This window comes from Armigeres subalbatus, chromosome 2 (assembly GCF_024139115.2).
Source record: "Armigeres subalbatus isolate Guangzhou_Male chromosome 2, GZ_Asu_2, whole genome shotgun sequence".
NCBI lineage: Eukaryota > Metazoa > Arthropoda > Insecta > Diptera > Culicidae > Armigeres > Armigeres subalbatus.
Window position 1 is genome coordinate 425,250,784 of NC_085140.1, and position 17,907 is coordinate 425,268,690.

The window sequence follows — 17,907 nt, forward strand, 5'->3', positions numbered from 1 at the left end:
TTTCCTTTCAATTATAAGAACAACGTTTCGTATTGATAAAGGTAATCAAAAATCCATTGACTAATTATCCATTTTACTGAATTCACTTTCAACATTCGACTATGTTTACATTCGACTGAATGTTCATTCGACTAGTTGTCCTTTCGATTAAATGTTCTTCCGACCAAATGGTCTTTCGACTAAACACTCAACTCTCGACTCTCAAAGCCATGCGCAACCGCTTTGTTTGTAAAAGCAATGGAAATTACTCCATACCAATTGTAATGTGAATTTGTGTAGAATATCCTCAGTCACGGAACTTCCGTTAAGATTTGTTACCAATTGAAACTGCTACACGAAATCTTGGGAATAAATCTGTTCTCAATGCTTCTTCGTGAAGTAATCCACCATTCATCAGTCCGTCAAATATTTGCTGTCAACATGACCAAGTTAACATCCTCAAAAAGGTCATTGCCAAGAGGCAAACAAAATCATTGACCATCCTTTTTTATATTGCTGTTGAAAGCCATAGACATCATCGTTTTCCCCGCTTAACTAAACCACAACATATCAATCGGACCGCAACTCGATTGTAGCCTCGCTTCCATCATTCAACCTATTACCTCGTGGTTATGGGACGCCACAATATTTTCCTAAATTTCCACTCTACCGTGTCGGTCACCGCAGCATCACATCTATGCCGTTCTGACTGTTAGTACAAACATTGTGACCTATGTGGGAATCAGCTGTGGTAGGTACAACACATATCAGGAGAGCGAAAGTGTGCGTCGACTGTGCCAAAAATAGAGATCGATTTTCCTCTCGGCAACACAGACGAATTTCGATACAGACGAGGACTCTTCTTTTCGTGGGTATTGAATGGAAACCACGTTGTCGAGTTCAGGAAGGCGTTCCACCGAATCAAAAAAAAAAACAAAAACTCATAATCACTCCAAAGAATCTTTATTCTATCTTGAAAATTTGTTCAGAAATCGTTGGACGCTTCTGAGATTTTTGAACATGGTACAATCGCTCACATTATAGGATTATCATTTTGTAATTAAATAATATAGAAATGGATAATATTCGAAGCTTTTTCTTTATATGGTAATCACCTTCCTCCCTCCAAGTATCACCTCGTAGTTTATCGATAGCCTCAATCTAGTCTGAAACAAAAAGGTGGGGCGGTCCAAATGGGTGGTAAACCATCCGTTACGTCCCGCTGCTCAACTCCGAAGCGAAACGCCCGTCTGTTGGCCGCACAAACCTGTAGGTTAATATTGGATTGATTGCACTGAAGGGCGTCCCCATATATTGCACAGTAAATGACGTGGGGCAATGCCAAATGCTATCATGATGACTGTTGGGGTGGGTGGGAATTTTCTAAAAGCTGCGAGCTGGCTGCTTGCGGATGAATATGGCGTTGTCAGTTTAGCTCATTCGATCATCATCATGCAGCACAAATTGAAGAGCACACTGGAGGAAATTAATTCATTGATTAGCAGCTCGTAGTCAATGCTGCTCATCAGTAACCGTTCTTAGTCCAGTTGAGATGCGGCAAAAGGTCAAATCGATGTGACATACGCCAGCAGATGACTCACATGCTAGGCTGCAGCACTGACGAACGGTCGCTGCCCTGCTTGTAGTAAGAGTCGAATCGCTTACTTGTAGATAAGATTCGCACATTTATAGAGAAGAACGGATCTTCAGTTTGGTGTCTGTATAAGCAACGTCGTCACTTCCATCGTGGAAGCGAATACGGCGAAGAGCAAGAAGTTTATGAATGAATAATTGTGCTCAATTTTTAGTAATTAACGCGATCGAGCGCAGTGTCGAAAAAGATTCCTGGCAGTCAGTCGCAAGGAAGATGAATCTTGGCTGAACTATGGCATAAGAAGATGTATGAGTAATTCCGCCAATTAACAAAACTATTTTTATATAAATTGACGAGAGGGCTATGATATATTTATATCAGTCACATGCACGAAGTAGGGGTCTATATTAGTATATGACAATGGATTTACATTTGTTATGTTTTTATTTGTATTTGCTGCAAACAAGAAAAAAATGGGCAATGCCTAAATTTCGTTTTCATTATAAGGTTGCATGATTCTCGATTTCATCAATTAAAAAAAAAGTTAGATACTCTTGCATATGTTTTATTTCTAAAAACTTTTTTTTAAATAGGTATTTGCATACTTATCATTTTAAACCTCATTACAATTTATAGCGGCTATGAAGTATATGTTCAGATTATATAAAAAATCGACTAGTCTAATAATATTCCAAATTGCGAACTCTTCTGTCAAGCTGATAGATTTCACCAATTGACCCAATTCGTGTTATTTGTTCAATTCTACATTTTTTCGGCTGATTTGTTCAATATCCACAGCTACCTCATTTTCATAAGGGGCCAACCAGTAGCAACGACACCGCTCGGAAGGATTGTCGTGGTTTTATAGTGACCATTAGATAATTTTTCAAAAGGCTTTACATTTAATATTTTTTCTGCCATCATAGCCAAGACACCCATGAAGTAGTATTTTGTAGGGTGTTGTTTCGAAATTATTTATATTGCCATCAGAAAAATATATAAAGCTCTTTTAGTGGAATGTATTCAACCGTCTAAGACGAATTAAGTACTCTCCATTTAATTCCACCAATTAATTTTCGTTATCTTTGCAGATACGTATTTCGACCACAACTGTGTGGTCGAAATACGTATCTGCAAAGATAACGAAAATTAATTGGTGGCATTAAATGGAGAGTACTTAATTCGTCTTAGACGGTTGTTATATTGCCATGTTGGTTATTTCTTAGGGTTATTTAGAATCAGTTCCCTGCATCCATTTGTAGCTATGTAGCGTTGACAGGAAAAATGATTTATTGCATAGAGTTTCAAAACTCTATCTTTGAAATGTTTCTTAAATCATATTCTCAACGGCATTTTTACCTTTAGCGTATACTAAGTATACGTAAAGGCTATAGGATCACTCCTAAACCGAACTTTTGATAGAAGGCTCGGAGATCCATAGTGTTATAACCAATCGACTCAGCTCGACGAATTGAGGTGATGTTTGTATGTGTGTGTGTGTACATAAAAATGTGAGACACACTTTTTTGGATTTAGCCTTACCCGATTTGCTTGCATTCGACGCGGAATCTTCCTAATTTTTCGCTGTTGAAAATTGGTCCAATCGGCCTTTGCGTTCCGGAGTTATTAAGAAAACATTGTTTTTTCCCCATTTTTCCTAAGGTTGTGATAGACAATGATAATGGGCCATGATAAATTTCTTTCAATAAGACCCAATTGCGGGGGGCAACGGTTCTGATGATGTATTTCAACTTGTTTTACACAGTTGCGCCCAAAAATTATGCTCCCCAACATGAAATGAGCCGCCTATCCAAATCAGTTTTTTTCCAACTTGTATACAAGTGCTATAGTTTTGTTTTCATGGCTTGAGGTTCTTGCCTCTCTTTTATCGTTGTTCGTTAACTATTGAGATCGATATCTGCAAACCCTGCAGATATCTGGGGCTGCCTATCCGATGCTGTTTTTTCGCACTTGTATACAAGTTTGATAAATTTGTTATCATGGCTTGTTATGATTCGGAACAGTTTTTGCCTCTCTTTTATCGTTGACCTGCAATGAACCAATAATGGAACAGTTTATATCAAAGTTTTGGAAATACTCACTGGTTGAATGAATATAATTAATATTATGTAAGCAAAACTGGACAATAAAGTAAATTACTGCAAAGTGTCCCACTCAAAAAATATTTTGACAGCTAATCTGAACACTATTGCTTTATCTAGACTTCAAGAAGTTTCTCCCTCCCCTCGGATATGTGATTTTGATGCGATGGGTGTGCTTACGCCATTAGCACTGAGATGGCAACCAACAAAGACATATCCTGTCGTAGTGGTATCACATATTGACTATTTTTGTTTGGTGCTGCGTTACATATCTGGCATTGACGCACTAATTTAACGCATGTGCATGTGATCCAACGGACATCATGTCTTGGAGCATTGAATGGCAGTGCAGTGATAATAATGTGAGTGCTCTTCTCTTCAGCAATTCTTTTCTGATGCGTTCCCTGTGACGATAAGTCGTAGCCACGCTTATATTTAGCTAGCTAGGCATTTATTGATAAACAATGTATTCAAGACATTCGTAGGGAAATTACTGCTGGATTCACTGAGTAGAAGTTTTTTTTAAAAAACTAGGAACGTGGTGCCAGTCTTTTTTTGTTATGTCTCACTTTGAAGAGCCATAATAAAAAATACCACCATTATAACGATGGTGTATGAACAATTTTATGACGGCTTCATTCCCGATAATTTGTATTAATAGTTAGGGAATAGGCGTGATGAAGCTTTACTTTGCCACCGAAAAGTGAATCCTATAGCTGACTCATAACTAATCATTAGTACATTATAGATAATAACAGTTAGTTTGGAATCGAATAAGCTACTTATTATAGTCTTAGACTACCTTGACAAAGGAATGGCATTAAAACAGACTAAATGTACTAACAGTTTCCACTTCTTACAAGACATAACTTGCAGAACAAAAATAATGAAGAATTAATAACAAACAAAGTAATTCAACGAACGCTTACTCCTCCTTCTGACTATAAACACAAGAATGACATCGTACAGATCAATCAATATGATTAAGAATTAGATAATGGAAGAGAATATCTATTAAAGATGTAAATATAATGTCTTTTGAGCCAGTTCAACACGGTTTTAATGGGCAACATGATCCTTGTACGTCTGGAAAACTGCTTCAAAAGTTATTAACTAGCCATTTTTATAAATCGGGGATTGAACTCCTTTTTATATAGGGGGAGATCCCGCAGCGCCGGATATCTCCCAATATCGGACACTTCTTAAAATGGCACTTGCAGGGATCCCTCCATCATTTTATGAAATACAAAACAAAGCTATTGAAAAGTCATTTACCTGCATGGAATATCAGATCCTCATGTTGTAAACTTTGTAAAAATGTCAAAAATTCTCATGTTCCGCCTTATTTCAGAAGGTTTGAATCAGCAATATTAAAATCAATGGAATGCATTCTGATTATGTCGAGATGGCCAATATTAGTCATATTTCAAATAGCAATCATGATTTGTTAGATATATAATGTATCTATGGTGCAAAATCAATTTCCTTATCCGGTAGCTGTCCCCTGGGTCCGAATAGTGAGTTTTTTCATGTGATCAAATAGCCATTCTTTGCACCTGTTTGCTAAACTTACTTCAATTCAATTGTTTTTTTCTTGCTGATGTATCAGAAAGCCACAGAAATAAGCAAAAAAAAAAAAAATGAAAATGTCATTGAATTCGAGGGAATTTTGAGTAGAATGTAAGAAATTGAACTAGAGAGTCAAATAAGCTCTATTGACACGTGTTAATATCTACAACTTGAAGCAAGTGAAAAACATTACTATTCTAAATGATGTCTTCACTTATGTAATATGAATTTGGATATATTTGAACATGATGCAATATTGTCCGGTACTCGGGACACTTTTCTGAACCGTGAAAATTTTCACCAAAATTCATCATCAAAATACTTTGTCCAAAAACGTGTTCAAATGATCAAATATGGTTTGTATGAATAAATAATGATCATTTTTTGTGTATATGGTGTACATGTAAACATAACTCTAATAATTAGAGAGTTTTTCGTAAAATGGCTTATGTGTCCGGCACTGGGGAACTCCCCCTATTTGATAAAAAGACGTCCGACTCAGTTTCTACGATGAATCATTGGGCAACATGTTCTATGTGAGTCGAATAAACTGCTTCGGTCGATTTTAATCGCGTACAATGACAATAGACGTCTAAACAGCCTAAAAACTGACAAAATAATTTGACTTTGACAAGAAAATGACAAAAATGACTTTAAACTATTATTATGTTAGCAAGTCCTGTCTAATTATTTATGAACGTAATTTCCTCTGAGTCAGTTGCAACAGCGTCTTCTTGGACGACATGACGGCTGGCAAACTGCTTCGAAAAGAATTATACTACGCGATAATATGTACTACGGTACGGTATGTACAGGACGATGATCGGACCGGACAGTCATACATACCGTACATTGCAGCCTTCTAGGGAATGGTAGTCAAAAGCACTTTCTTACCTCGAAACAATACCCACCAGTCCACATAGAGATCATCTATCCAAGAAACGGAAAACCCAATCGACCACGTTCTTGACGACGGAAAATTCTTCTCCGACACCACGAACGTCTGTAGTTACCGCACAGAATCCGACCACTACCTTGTTGCAGTATGCCTGCGCTCTAAACTCTCGATGATATACAACACGCGGCTTGAAATTCGGCGGCTACAAGATGGTTGACCAGTCCAGGACTACGCGTAGCAGCTGGAACTGGAGCTCCCAACGGAAGAGCAGCTAGGCGCAGCTTCTCTTGAAGATGGCTGGAAAGGTATTCGATCCGCCTCGTACGAGGGCGACCGAGGTATGATTCATACGGGCGTCGAACAGGCAAAGATCGATTTTCCGGAGGGAAAAGCACCAGCATGTTCTATGAGAAGTTGAACCGTTCACGTAAGGGCCACGTGTCACAGTCTGACATGTGTAGGGACATGAACGGGAACCTTCTTACGAACGAGTGTGAGGCGATCCACAGGTGGCTGCGGGCTTACGAAGAGCACCTTATCGGCGAAGTGGCAGACAACGATGTATGATGACGAACCATGGAGCATACTTGCAGGACATACGTTTTTCGGCTCCGGAAATCCATGATGAGATTCGTCGGCTGAAAAACAACGAAGCCCCTGGGGTTGAGCAACTGTCAGGAAAGCTATTAAAACACGTTGGTGAGTCACTGGTTAGATCCCCTGGGGTAGATTAACTGCCGTTCGTGGGTCATCATCATGTGCGAACACTCTACTACGGCTCAGGTGTTCGCTTTATGCCAGGTATTGTAGAAATGTCCCGAACACAACGTGCCCGCCCACATATCACATATTCATAGACTTCAAACTATGATAAAATCGATCGGGACCAGCTATGGCAATGCACCAACAAGGATTTCCGGATAAACTGAAACGGTTATTAAGGCGACGATCGGGTGATGTGTGTAGTTTGAGTTTCAGAGGCATTCTCGAGCCCATTAAAAACTCGTAGAGGCTTACGATAAGGTGATGGTCTCTCGTGCCTGCTATTCAACTTCGCTTTGGAGGGAGTAACTATTACGAAGGTCAAGGATTGACATGAGTGGTACGATTTTTACGAAATCCGTCCGACTATTTGGTTTCGCCGACGACGATGATATTATAGTACGTAACTTTGAGAAGATTAGAAGAAGCCTACATCAGATTGAAGAGCGAAGCTAAGCGGTTCGGACTAGTCAACAACCCGGGCACGTAGTCAGAATGTCGGACAGTATCAAAAGGAACAAAAAATCGAGAGACTCAGCGAGGTGGATCTATCAGGTGGAAGACGATTTGCAGAGGGTCCGCTGACTGCGGGGATGGCGACGTGCATCCATGGACTGAGTTGACTTTCATGTAGGTACTGCACATGCCACTCCGGCCTTAGTTTTAGTAAATGATAATTAGTCATTATTCGAATAATGCAGTTTGTAACCCGCCATTTTAGGGTTACAATTAAAATCCCTTGGTTCTTGGGCCAATTTAGCTCAGACCCCCAAAAAAAATTGTAAATATATGTTTCCGTGTTCGTCTACTAATTTATTATTAAATGTCTGTATATAAAATAAATGTCTGTGGTCCATATTTGTATGTTTGACTGATATTTATTTTGTATATAGTAGCTGTAGGGTGTAAACAAACAATTATATTAATTAAAAGATGACGTTTGAGTCCAAGTTTGTATATTATATTTAGTTGTTTGTTTACCTCCTGGTTGGTGTTAAAAATATATTTATTTACATTATTTACAATATTTATTTACATTATTTACATTATTTATATACATTATTTATTGGATTTCCTATTTACGTTATTTATTCGAATATTTATTTACACTATTTATTATAATTATTTACACTATTTGCATTTGAATATTGTCATACAAAATTACATAAAGAAATGAAAAAAAAAGAAAACAAGCAATTAGGGCTGAAAATGTACAGATTTTGCATGCAATCTAGCTAAAATTATTTGAATTTAAATCTAAAATTTGAAAACGCAACATCAACCAAAACCCTAGATATTATACTAATAAAAATCAACGAGAAACGCAGCGATTCTTAACAACGCACACCGGAATAACGAAATGGCAGTCTATGGGAGTTATAATTTGGGTGGCAAGAATAGGATAAAGGGCAAGGCCTCCATAGAATCGCTCTCTTAAGTAATCGATCGGTCCAGAGGAGTGACGAACAGTTAGTGACACCCACGAATTCGCCACGTTTTCCCGCAATTCGTAGTTCCGTAGTTTGTGAGATTTGTATCTTAAATTATTTTAAAACTTACAAACTAAAGTAAAGTGATTATTTCGTTAAAAGTTTCAAACTAATCAGCTAAAGTTAAAAATACCTAAAAGTTGAAACCCGGTACGGGCCTATGCTTGGCTGCACCACGGACGGTTAAGAAAAGTAGACACCAAAGTGATCAAGTCCATAAGTGAACGTTATTTCTAACCGAGTTAGGCCAGCTAGGCCAAAATCGTACCATACAAAAGTCCGAGCGAGCGTGGTGCAAATCATTGCGAAGAACAGTGCCGGTGTATAGTGGTCCGAGCTGACGGTGAAGAGTGTGCCTAGAACAAGTGAAAGCACATGGTGGTGTGCTGTAAAGACTGGTACCGTCGGCTCCGGTGTTTCTCGCTCGGACAGGACCATATTGCAAAGTGCGCGCGCGAAAAGGTACCACTCCCTGGACCAACGGAACATTGACCAAACGCTACAATACGGTCATAGTGTCACTAGTGGGTCCCTTGTGTGAACCAGGACGAAGTTTGTGTGCCTCCATGGCACGGTAAAGCGAGGACAACATCCACGAATCATCCAGCCTATTACCGCAGTACTGCGGGCATCGCCATCGTCGTTTGTTCACCCCTGCTGTTTTGCTGTATGTCGACCAACGTGTGACCATCGATCGGCCGCAACGAGAAAATGTGTGAAGATAAAAGGTTGTACAGAATAAAGCTCAAGTAAGATCTAATAATTTGTTCTCACACTAAACACATTTCACACAAAATGCTCTCAAAAATACAACACAAAATTTCATTGAATAAATGTTTAAAATGTTTTCTTGTCTGAGCCAAATTGATTAGTTTTAAGATTCTAAAAAAAATATTACATTCCATGCCGTTTTGTTGTTCTGCTTGTTTTCTGTAATTCAAATTGTTAATTTATTGCCCAAATAACCAAACGGGAAGTCAGTCTCTACCAGGAACCTAACACTTTATGAACGACCCTGTAAATCAATAAACTATCGCACGAAAGAGGCTGTTGTAGAGCCCACCCCAGTGGACACCGTGGCTAGACCAGTGTCTAGGGGAATAGCCAAGGGTCCATCTGACCCTTGTAGATTTAAGATAGTTTCACTGGCGCCCAACGCAAAAGAAAAAGTGGATTACTCATCAAAAAAGTAATTCCCTTTTTCAATCGGTTCCGGGGAGAGATTGCCATTAATTTCAATTAAAGTCAATTCACGCGTGGTCATTAGGTTTTTCCAATCAGAACTGAGTTGTACTGAGTGATTTTTAGAGTGTCTCTGATAAATTGTTGCGGATGATGATAAAAACCAAATATAATACTGTTCGTGTCTTTGTCGAAGATGATCAGAAATCGTAGACCGGTTCATTGAAAATATCTAATCAATCTATTATTGCTAAAAGTGAATTGGAAATTGAACTTATATTTATTCTCATATGTATGGCAAACATTTATGCGTATTTTTTTTATTATTTCTATGGAATTATTTGTGCTATTTACCGATTTTTTTAATTCATCTGAGTGGTATTAATTGTTTCTGAATTTAATTGAAATTATTTTTGCTGAATTAGGTTTTTCGAATTTAAAGTTTTTCAAACATGGCTAATTCTCAATACACCTACGATCAGGCAAGCTTACTCCTGATGCAATGGTATCACAGCATGAGGGTTGAGTTGCTGAATGAGGACGAATTACATGAAGAGCTGCAAGCTCGCAATGTCACCATCACTCGTGACATGGACCTCGCCAGGAAACGTAAGTTTCTGAGGGATCGGTTAAAGCTTGAAGGAGAAGGGAAAAACGCAGATTCGTTGTTTGTTCCAAAGGATCCGACAAAGGATCTAGAAATGTGCTCTAAACGATGCTCCGAATTGAGAGGTCTGTTAGATGGGGAAGAAGATGAGGCAAATAAACGTGTTTTGCAGCACCGTCTAATACACTATGGTGCGTATGTCGTGCGATTGTTGTCTGAATCGCGGGGTTCACCCAATCTGCATGGGTGTATGCAGGGGATGGTTGTTGAGATGGTTGATGCACTGGAAAATAATTTCAGTCCACAGGAGCAGTTTCAGAAGGGTTCTGGAACGCAGACCACAGGTGATGGTGTCGCTGTGGTAATCAGTGATGTACGAGTGGATGAGCAAGAAGAAGAGCAGGGAAGAGAGAATGTACGTGAGGAACTGGCTGCCCCGGTGGCGCCGCGAATGTTAAGATTTAGCGAAGACGAGTTAGATTGGATTCACAGACTAGAAGCACGGTTGGTCGGTCTAGAGCAAGAGCTGTTTGCTCGCAAGGCAGGTGTGGAAATAGCTGTACAGACTGAACCGATCGATTCATTAATGCTCGATTCATCCCAGAATCCTTTTCCAGTATCCCAACACGATTACAGTAACTTTTCCCATCATTTTCTCAAAATCCGTTCCGATCTGCAAGTAGTTACTGTAATTTTCCTGGAATCAATCGTTCGGAACAGCAATTCCACCCACCGTCCAATCCGCATCCCACCTTTGCAGCTCCGCAACCGCATTCTTCGCGTGTACCGTTGAACTGTACACATACGTTGCCTCCCGTGAATACTTTTTCGAATTTCCAACAGTCGCAAAATCCACAGTACCCGCGAGCTGCATACCCAGCTAGTAACCCACATCCCTTTCAAAATCAATCCCAACATGTTCAGTATCAAGCTCCGTATCAATCCCGTCATACTTTGCCGGTATCCAAATGGAATATTGGCAAGTACAGTGGTGATGATCAGGGCTTGAAACTCAACGAGTTTCTCGAGCTTGTCCAAGCTTTTTCCCTGGCCGAGCATGTTTCGAAGGAGGAGTTATTCGAGTCCGCTATACATCTGTTTACCGGTTCCGCTTTAAAGTGGTACATGACGCAGCGAACGACAGGTCGTTTGATGAATTGGGAGCATCTAGTGTTCGAATTGCGACGAACTTACATGCATCCAGACCTGGATGCTTTAATCAAAATGAAGATTTACCAAAGAAGGCAGCAAAAGCAGGAATCTTTTCACGAGTATTATTTTGAAATGGAAAAGCTGTTTCGGAGTATGTGCGTACAAATAGCGGACCCTGAAAAGGTCCAAATCCTACAACAAAATATGCGAATCGATTACAAACGTCAAATGACTTTCATTCCCATCCTGAATCTCGAGACGCTCGTAGCTGCCGGACAGAAGTTAGATGCGCTAAACTTCTCGGCGTACAGCAAGGTGTTTGGTACCGAAAAGTCGGTACAGGCTATAGAAGCCCAGGAAAACATAGGTCGAAGTCAAGTTAAACTTACCCCTCCACCCCCACAACTACAGAAACGTCCACCAGGTCAATTCAAAGATCAGGGTAACCAGAATAGGAACAATACCAATCGTCCGGGTCCTTCTAATAACCCTCCGCCTAGCTTTGATGCAGGTACGGCTCGAAATTTCCATAAATCGCCTCCGATGTCGAACCCCCGCCGGCCAAATGAGCCAAAGTCGCCAGTCCCCGGCCCATCCGGCAATTCTTCTCGTCCTCAGCTAACCCTAGAACAGGTCGTCAGTGGGCATAAGCCTCCACATCCCAATACGTGTTTCAATTGTGGAACACCCGGACATCATGTCGCCATGTGTCGCCAGCCACGTCGTTTGTTCTGTGACAACTGTGGACTGCATGGCTTTCCGACAAGTTTTTGTCCGTATTGTTTAAAAAACGGCCAACGGGTGGACGAAAATCGCCGTTCACAGAACCCTCAGGCGTAACTGCTTCAAGTTCTCTCAAAATCCCACCAGTCTTCTGGGAATCCACTTCCGAAGACTACTATAACCGACCGGAGGAAGTCTGTTTCATAAATTACCCATTCAAAGACGATAACCGTCCATTCGTTTCAATAAAGTTTATGGACTTCCGCTAAAAGCTCTGCTGGATAGCGGGAGCAACTATACAGTCATTAGCGAAAGTATTTTCGCCCGGTTAAAACCAAAGAAACTCCACAAACCCCCTAGAAATATCTCACTACGTTCGGCTAGCGGTGACAAGCTCACCATTCTTGGCCAAGTTCACCTCCCGATCCGTTTCAGCGACAGGATGAAAATTGTTCCGACCCTTGTTATCCAAAACCTATCCCTCGACTGTATATGCGGCATGGATTTCTGGACCAAGTTCCAAATTCAGCCCACGATTATACAGAACGAGCGGTTACCTGATTCAGGGAACGTTGCAACTATCGATCCATCGATTCCAGAAACCATTCTATCGGTTGACGAACGTCGGCGAATAGAAGAAATCAAAACGCTGTTTCTTCCAGCGAAAGCTGGGCAGCTAACAATCACACCGCTTACGCAACACCGAATTGTCATTAGTGACGAGTGGAAGGACAAACCTCCAGTCCGACAATTCCCCTATACAATGTCCCCGAAGACGCAGGAGTTGGTGGCAGTAGAGCTACAACGGCTACTTGATGTGGGAATAATTGAACGTAGCAGTTCTGCTTGGTCCTTGAACTGTGTTCCCGTGATCAAACCCGCCAAGGTAAGGCTCTGCTTGGACGCGCGCAAAATCAACGAGAGGACTTTGCGCGATGCTTACCCTTTGCCCCACCCTGGTCGCATTTTGGGACAACTACCAAAAGCAAAATACCTCACTACGATAGATTTATCCGAAGCCTTCCTACAGGTTGGCCTCGAACCAAGCTCTCGTAAGTATACAGCGTTCAGCGTCCAGGGTAAAGGGTTGTTCCAGTACACTAGGATGCCTTTCGGCTTAGTAAACAGTCCAGCTACTCTGGCTAGGTTGATGGATACTGTACTGGGCCATGGTGTACTGGAACCGAACGTTTTCGTGTACCTTGACGATATCGTCATAGTCACGGAAACGTTCGAGCATCACGCAGAACTTCTCGTTGAAGTTGCGTGCCGTCTAAGAGAAGCAAACCTCAGCATTAACTTGGAGAAATCCAAGTTCGGTGTAAATGAAATTCCCTTCCTAGGATATCTTCTGAGTACCAGCGGTCTCCGGGCGAATCCTGAGAAAATTAGACCAATCGTAGAATACGAAAGGCCCACTACCGTTACAAAACTCAGAAGATTCCTAGGAATGGCGAATTATTATCGTCGTTTTATAGCCAACTTTAGTGGGGTGACATCCGCCCTAACGGATTTGCTTCAGACCAGCTCGAAAGTCATTCGATGGAGCGACGCTGCCGAGCTAGCCTTTGGCGAAATAAAGGAGTGCCTAATCTCCTCCCCAATCCTCGGGAGTCCGGACTTTACCCGCGAATTCGTGATCCAAACAGACGCGAGTGATGTGGCCGTTGCCGGTGTGTTAACACAGCAACAAGAAGGCGGGGAACGGGTAATCTCCTACTACTCGCACAAGTTAACGACACCGCAGAAAAACTACCACGCGGCAGAGAAAGAGGCTCTGGCGGCGATTCTAGCCATCGAGGCATTCAGAGGATATGTAGAGGGTATCATTTTACCCTTATCACAGATTCCTCTGCTCTCACCCATATTCTCAGTTCCAAATGGAAGGTAGGATCAAGGTGTAGCAGATGGGCTTTAGATCTCCAACAACACGATGTGACCGTGGTGCACCGAAAGGGAAAGGAGAATGTGGTCCCGGATGCTTTGTCACGGAGTGTTGCTGCGGTCCAGGACGCGTCTACTACATCCTGGTACTCCTCCATGCTGAGAAAGGTGTCCGATAAACCGGACGATTTCGTCGATTTTAGGGTGGAAAATGGCAAATTGCTAAAGTTCGTAGCGACACAGGGGGAACTCTATGATTCGCATTTTGAATGGAAGCTAATTCCGACGACAGAGGAAATCGACAAGATTCTACAGGAGAATCACGATTCTGTATTTCACCCAGGCTACGACAAAACCCTTGGCCGGATCCGGCAAAGGTACTACTGGCCTCGGATGGCCACTGAAATCCGTCGGTACTGCCGGAAATGCGAGACCTGCAAGGAGGTCAAAGCGCCGTCTGTCCCGGTGGCACCAGAAATGGGAAAAATGCGAATAGCAACACGCCCTTGGCAAATCGTTTCCGTTGATTACGTCGGTCCACTACCCGCAGTCGGCGCGGAAATCAACATCTTCTTGTAGTGGCCGACTATTTTTCGAAGTTGGTCATGATTCAGCCTGTGAGGAGTATCGGGAGTTCAACCCTGTGTTCTATCTTAAAAGATCAGTGGTTTCTCCGAAACTCCGTCCCGGAGATCATCATAACCGACAACGGGAGCTGTTTTGTGTCCAAGGAGTTTAAGGAACTGTTGGATCGGTTCAAAATAGCGCACTGGTTGAATTCTCGATACCACTCACAGGCTAATCCTGTGGAGAGGGTTAACAGGACCATAAACGCGGCGATTAGAACCTACGTAAAGGAAGACCAGAGGCTTTGGGATACCAAGGTGGCCGAAATCGAAATGGTCCTCAACACCAGCGTTCACTCGTCGACTGGGTTCACACCTTTTTTTGTGACGCACGGCCACGAGCAGTCTGAGATGGGAACGGATCATCAATTAGCTCGACACGACGAATCACTAACTCCAGAACAGCGAGAAGAGCGGAAGAAAAGATGCTGGCCGATGTCTACGGCGTGGTCGCCAAAAACCTCGCGAAGGCCCACCAATCATCAAACGCGACCTACAACCTTCGGCATAGAAAGTTTGCCAAAGCCTTCGTCCCCGGTCAGCTGATCTACAGGCGGAATATGAAGCTGTCGAGCGCTGCCGAAAACTACAATGCCAAATACGGACGCCAGTTTCTTCCCTGTCGAGTCAAGGCCAAACACGGCACCTCTTCCTACGAGCTCGAAGATCTGACAGGCAAAAACGTAGGGATCTGGCCTGCGGTGCACTTAAAACCCGGCTAAACAAACACCTCCCTTGACGACTCGTTCTCCAACCAATTCAATCATCCAAAAATAGCCGCACGACCTAAAATTAGAAACAAATTTAACAAATATTTCCACGTAAACACAGCAGCATTCAATGCTCGGAGCATCTAGGTACATTAATTAATTGAGTTTTAACGTCTTCCAGCCAAATAGTCGCGAGAATGACGGGACCGATCAGAAACGTCAATCAGTCGACTTTCAGGGCTGTGTCGCCAACGTAAAGTTGGTATGCAGTCACTTTCACTCAACCACTCGAATGACCAGCTATTTCTTTCAGTAGTCCTCAAATTTATTCTCTCGAAATACCGAGAGAGATGCTTGCGAGGAAATACTATAATGAGATGCTGATTCCTTCTTGATTACGTTCGCGTGCCTCATTAAGATGAGTAACGTAGAAATTAGGTAATCAATAGTTATTTAAGGGTACCCGAAGTAGAAGTAAGCTAAATAGGTAATAAGGAATGAATGTGGAACAGTGTATGAATGACTATTGATTGAATATTTAAAGGTGAATGTATGATGCTTGGAATAATGAGTGGAGTACACTGGGAATGAATGAAAGTGTGTTGTGTATGGGATGAATGAATGTAAAATTGTATGAAAGTGTAAAAGAATTTAGTCCAAGGAAATCTTGTGACGGCCATCAATAAAAATGAGATGTCTAGGACCAATCTCTCAATTCATGTTCAGTTGTAATAGATTAAGGTTAGGTTGATGTAAATGACTGTCTATGGTTTCTGATCATCATCCACAATAAAAGCGACAGTCGAAGCTCATTTAATCTGACGCACCTAGAACAGTTTCGTCATTGAAGCTTGGAGTCATTCTAATAAATTCGGCTATGAAAGGAATTCACCTGATTTTGACTTAATTTCCCTGTGTGTTATCAAGGTTGGACAGACTCACTTCGTCTATGTTATTCCGTGGAAAAGAGCTCTGGTTTTACTACGAATAATCATTCCACGGAATGTTCTGAGGAAGCAGTAGCCGCAGCCAAGGTCGACAGGTTGAAAAAAAACCCTTCGGTTTTTTTTTACCCCGACTACGGGAGGATTGTAACCCGCCATTTTAGGGTTACAATTAAAACCCCTTGGTTCTTGGGCCAATTTAGCTCAGACCCCCAAAAAAAATTGTAAATATATGTTTCCGTGTTCGTCTACTAATTTATTATTAAATGTCTGTATATAAAATAAATGTCTGTGGTCCATATTTGTATGTTTGACTGATATTTATTTTGTATATAGTAGCTGTAGGGTGTAAACAAACAATTATATTAATTAAAAGATGACGTTTGAGTCCAAGTTTGTATATTATATTTAGTTGTTTGTTTACCTCCTGGTTGGTGTTAAAAAATATATTTATTTACATTATTTACAATATTTATTTACATTATTTACATTATTTATATACATTATTTATTGGATTTCCTATTTACATTATTTATTCGAATATTTATTTACACTATTTATTATAATTATTTACACTATTTGCATTTGAATATTGTCATACAAAATTACATAAAGAAATGAAAAAAAAAAGAAAACAAGCACTTAGGGCTGAAAATGTACAGATTTTGCATGCAATCTAGCTAAAATTATTTGAATTTAAATCTAAAATTTGAAAACGCAACATCAACCAAAACCCCTAGATATTATACTAATAAAAATCAACGAGAAACGCAGCGATTCATCAAAACGCACACCGGAATAACGAAATGGCAGGCTATGGGCGTTATATTCGGGGCGGCAAGAATAGGATAAAAGGGCAAGGCCTCCATAGAATCGCTCTCTTAAGTAATCGATCGGTCCAGAGGAGTGACGAACAGTTAGTGACACCCACGAATTCGCCACGTTTTCCCGCAATTCGTAGTTCCGTAGTTTGTGAGATTTGTATCTTAAATTATTTTAAAACTTACAAACTAAAGTAAAGTGATTATTTCGTTAAAAGTTTCAAACTAATCAGCTAAAGTTAAAAATACCTAAAAGTTGAAACCCGGTACGGGCCTATGCTTGGCTGCACCACGGACGGTTAAGAAAAGTAGACACCAAAGTGATCAAGTCCATAAGTGAACGTTATTTCTAACCGAGTTAGGCCAGCTAGGCCAAAATCGTACCATACAAAAGTCCGAGCGAGCGTGGTGCAAATCATTGCGAAGAACAGTGCCGGTGTATAGTGGTCCGAGCTGACGGTGAAGAGTGTGCCTAGAACAAGTGAAAGCACATGGTGGTGTGCTGTAAAGACTGGTACCGTCGGCTCCGGTGTTTCTCGCTCGGACAGGACCATATTGCAAAGTGCGCGCGCGAAAAGGTACCACTCCCTGGACCAACGGAACATTGACCAAACGCTACAATACGGTCATAGTGTCACTAGTGGGTCCCTTGTGTGAATCGGGACGAAGTTTGTGTGCCTCCATGGCACGGTAAAGCGAGGACAACATCCACGAATCATCCAGCCTATTACCGCAGTACTGCGGGCATCGCCATCGTCGTTTGTTCACCCCTGCTGTTTTGCTGTATGTCGACCAACGTGTGACCATCGATCGGCCGCAACGAGAAAATGTGTGAAGATAAAAGGTTGTACAGAATAAAGCTCA

General features: G+C 41.4%; 1 protein-coding gene across 6 annotated transcripts in view; it reads right to left on the reverse strand.

Moving 5' to 3' along the window:
* Positions 1 to 17,907, reverse strand: part of LOC134213508 (P protein) — a 198,943-nt gene that overhangs the window by 43,396 nt on the left and 137,640 nt on the right. The gene's annotated exons all lie outside the window — the stretch shown is intronic.